The 4897-nt window shown below is 31.0% G+C and overlaps 1 pseudogene; it reads left to right on the top strand.

Moving 5' to 3' along the window:
• Nucleotides 1-1429: 1429 nt before the first annotated feature.
• On the top strand, nt 1430-3243 carry LOC143583347 (putative pectinesterase 15; annotated as a pseudogene).
• The last annotated feature ends 1654 nt before the right edge of the window (nt 3244-4897 follow it).

Genomic DNA, 4897 nt, shown 5'->3' with positions numbered 1-4897 from the left:
CCTATTGTCCAACCCGAAAACCTTTTTTTTTGTCGTATGTCGAACTTGAATTCAAGAGCTTATATTTTTAAATGAAATCTTTGATATATCAATATTTTAATTTTGATATGAAGAAAAGTATATATTTTAATATGATTATTGTTGATTCTTTACTAAAAATAACTCAATATAAAAAATGAAAAACGCCAAAATAATCCCCAAAAGTTACACAAATAATTTTACTAATAAACATTTTGGGGTTGTAAAAATAGTTCAGATTATCAAATCTGTATTAATATATATAAATTTTAATGTTTAGTCAAATCTTAATTCTACTGAATATAAATTTAAAAATCAAAACAAAACAAACAAATAGAGCACATAGCACATGTATATTAATTAAACAAATGTTTAAGGTGCTTGATCAAAACACGTCTTATATTTACTATTTAAATAAAAGTCTATGGCATGTAAATACAGTTATTGTGTATTAACATACACATATATACGTATTATTATTATTATTAATCATCATCATCATTGTCGACACTTTTTAAATTTAAATTTTAGTTATTATCCAAAAATTCTGTTTAAAATGAAATATTTTTTCTTGGAATGAAAGTAAATCAATTTATATTATAAATATAGAAAGGCTGACCACATAACATGCACATAATTATACTCCGTATTAGTTTTCAATAGTAAAAGACAATTATATGACGTGATTTTATTTGATAACCAAAATAACAAATTGTTTTAACACATGAATATATATCTAGAATCAAGAAGATTAAAGATTAAGAATTTTTGAGGGAAAACATGATCATAAATTAATATGAGACTGACATGTGTGGCCATGATTTTCTTTTATTAGTAATGTAAGATAAGATGTAAGATATCTGTATTACACATTTAAGCTTGCATATGAAACCAATTAAATCTACACCGTGTAAAAAAATTTTCTTATTTAAAATACCATAAAATAATATAAAAAATATACACACAAACTCATTCTTTATCTTTGTCGCTCTAAAATACACACCTTGATCCGGTTATTACAATATATAAACTAAAGTATATCCTAATAACGTAGATATCAAGATTACAATCTATGATAAATACACACAAGAATAAAACTTATCAAATACAGTCTTATATTTATAGAAGAATCATAGAAGATATACTTATAACAAGCTAAATAAAACAAGCTCATCTCTAATATGCAGACCATTAATTAATCATGTAATAGATGATAAATACAAAAACTAATCAAATACAATATCTCATTACATAGAAAGAAAATCATAACGAACTTGCTAAAATTTAACAGACAAATTTATCATTTTTTTTATAGTTTATCTCTATTACAAAGCCTTTAGATTCTTATTATGCATATATATAGCTATCCACCCTACAAAATTTTTTAATTACAATCCTTTGGTCTTAAAACATGAATACTAACAAAAGCATATTGTTTGGGCTCTCTGCAGCTGCAGTTCTTCTTTCAATCTTAGTTTCATTCTACATCACCAACCATTCAAACAAGAGTGATTTTGAACAAAGTTCCAAAAACCAAACTTTCGCCTGCCATGATAGGCTACTTGTCTGCGACGAAACAAAGTGGAAATCCCCCCTCATAGCAAAATACGGGGTGGCGCTTACGTTAACCGTCGATCAAAAGGGTTGTGGCAAGTTCAACAGTCTTCAGAAGGCGGTGGATGCTGTTCCTGATAATGCATCAAAACCAACGCTTATCATAGTTGATTCGGGCACATATAGGTAACTAAAATCTATTTGTGGTGCATAGTTTTTTTGGTTAAAATGTGTAAAACTAAGTAACCGAAAATCGTTTTATTGTTTTGGCAGGGAGAAAGTAAAGGTGGCAAATACTAAATCAAATTTGATAATTCAAGGTCAGGGTTATACCAACACATTCATTGTTTGGGGCGACACGGCGGCTAATTCTAATGGCACAGTCAACAGCTACTCGGTTGGTGTTTTCGCAACAAAGTTTATTGCTTACGACATCAGCTTTAAGGTAAGTTATGGTTTCAGTAAATAATTATCATGCATGAAGCGCAAAAGAGAGAGTTATTTTTTGTTCTTATATATTCAAGATTATTGATAAGCTTGTGATATTATGGAATGATAAGAACACAGCTCCTCCTCCAAAGCCACACAACAATGGACAAGCGGTCGCATTCCGAATAAGTGGTGATCAAGCAGCTTTCTATAATTGTGGATTTTAAGGACTTCAAGATACTCTTCTTGATGACTCAGGAAGACATTATTTCAAAAATTGTTTCATTGAAGGAACAATGGATTTTATCTTTGGAAATGGTAGATCACTCTATCAGGTAATTGCGTTTACCGTACATTATTTTATACGACAATGGATCTTTGCATGTCGAAATAACACGTCTGTAAGTAAATCTTCGTCAATGATTGTCTGTTTTCTAGTAGTGTTTCTATATTTCTTTCATGTTTATAAGTTTAAACATATTCTACGCGTGTATATATATAGTATTAACAACTTGGCAACCAATTCAATATATTCCCAAACTGATTAAAAAAAAAGAAGAAGAAGAAGTGTACGCCTTTTAACTATTTTTCTTTTATCTTTATTTTAGGATTGTAAGTTGAACTCTGTGGCAACCGGCCCTGGGATCAATGGAGCGATAACAGCCCAAAAACGTGAATCGTTACAGGAAAACACCGGGTTTTCCTTTGTGAACTGTGAGATTCGAGGACATGGTAACATTTGGCTTGGGAGGGCGTGGGGTCATTATTCAACTAGTGTGTTCATAAAAACTTTCATGCCTGCTATTATCGCTCCTGGAGGCTGGGATGACATGAGCGACGCCTCTAAAGATCAGTTAAGGCTATTTAGTTTTTCTACATAGTATTATGACATGTTTCATTATTGAGAAAAGATATCAATTCAAGATTTTAGTATTCAAAAGATATTCACATATGTTGTGTCTAACGTTTGATTGTTTTTCGATCAGGAAAGTATTCTTTGGACAATACGAGTGTGATGGTCCCGGATCATATACGCAAAGGGTGAAGTATGCAAGAAATTTAACCTTGGCGGAGGCAACTCCGTACATGAGCATTGCTTACATTGATGGAAAAGACTGGCTTCATGCATAACACCTATATAAGAGCATTTTAACACATATTTGATTTATGTCATGTGCATAGCACTTTTAATACATTGTTACTGTATTTTCTTAATATGATAATATAACATATAAGTGTTGGATGAATTTATTGTTTGGTTGATAACGAACGATTGAAGTTGTTTAATGATTAGCGAGATTCATCTATATGTTTGGCATTGTGTTTCATAATATGACTAGGTTAGTAACCCGTACGTGTACCACACGGGCTGGAAAAATTGATTATTTTAGTTTAAATGTATACATAGAAAAATAATAATTAAGGTGTGTATCAAGAAATATGAAAACAAATTTTACGTGCTGGACGTGTATAATAACCAGTATGGGATATAAATTAACTTCATTATACTACAATGTGTGATGTAAATTGAAAATTTAGTCAATACAAAATTCAAATCAAGGTCATCAATGTTAGAAAAACTCAGTCCCATGAGTGTAATGCTGAACAAAATTGCTCAATAGCAACATCTGCAAGTTCATCCACACAACATTTGTAGGAGATCCCATAAATTACCTTGTAATACATGTTAGAGAACGATTGAAGTTGTTTAATGATTAGCGAGATTCATCTATACGTTTGGCATTGTGTTTTATAATATGACTAGGTTATTGACCCGTGTACGACACAGATGGAAATATATAAACCGTTTAACAACAACACTCGAGGAGACAATAACATGATATATAGTTGTTTATAATACGTATAAGAAACAAAAACTTTGTTCAACATAAGTTTCAACCAAAATAACATCGGTTCTATAATTACTATATACATAATACAAAATTGAAAATGATAATTTCATAAACAACTAAATAACTTTCGTTTTACAATTATTTTATAGATAACAAAAACTTGAAAATTAAAATTTCATAAATAACTAAATAGTTCCTTATAAACCACATTTGTAGTTTTATTTGTAACTTACCCTCCTTATCTAATATAAGCATTTTAACACCGGCTCTACTCTTCACTCGGGATAAAGCCACATATAGCTGACCATGTGTAAGTACCGGCTGTCGAAGATATATTCCAACTCTTGCTAGTGATTGGCCTTGACTTTTGTTAATTGTCATCTCAAAACAAACCGATACAGGAAACTGTCTTCGTTTCAACTTGAATGGCAATTTCTTATCTGAAGGAGTTAGAGTACTATGAGTTATATAAGTGTGATGACCAATGTTAGTACCCGAAATAACCTTTACTTCGATAAAACGCCTCCTCAATTGAATAACCTGTAATCGAGTTCCGTTGCATAAACCATTTTTCTGATGAATATTCCTTAGTAACATTATTGGCACACCAACTTTTAGAACCACTTTATGATTAGGCATACCAGACATCTTTAAACCATTTAGAAAATCTTGTGAGTGCAATGCTGGATCGAAACCAGCCCAACACTATCAGGGTTATCTATACTATCATAACTTAGATATTCAACTTCTTCTCCCAGAAATAAAGTTAAAAATCTGTCATTAATGTCTTCGACAACCTCGTTTAAAGGTGCAAGTATGGTCATTTCTTGAAAATATGAAATATCATTAAAATTATCCAATAATGCTGGATATACGAAATCAATAAGATCAGAAATAGGGTCGGATGAATCACCGATCAAAAGATCATCTGGTATTTCTATAATGGAATTACCATCATTGTCACCACCAAGTTTACCTTCACCAAGTTCTAACAACCAATCTGCAAATTGGGAGGTCTCTTCAAAATCTGAAATCTGATGGGT

This window comes from Bidens hawaiensis, unplaced genomic scaffold (assembly GCF_021521415.1).
Source record: "Bidens hawaiensis isolate Kalapana, Puna unplaced genomic scaffold, B.hawaiensis_p1.1 tig00032363_1, whole genome shotgun sequence".
Taxonomy (NCBI): Eukaryota; Viridiplantae; Streptophyta; class Magnoliopsida; order Asterales; family Asteraceae; genus Bidens; species Bidens hawaiensis.
The sequence above is the reverse complement of the archived record's forward strand: the minus strand, read 5'-3'. Positions and strand labels throughout refer to the sequence as shown.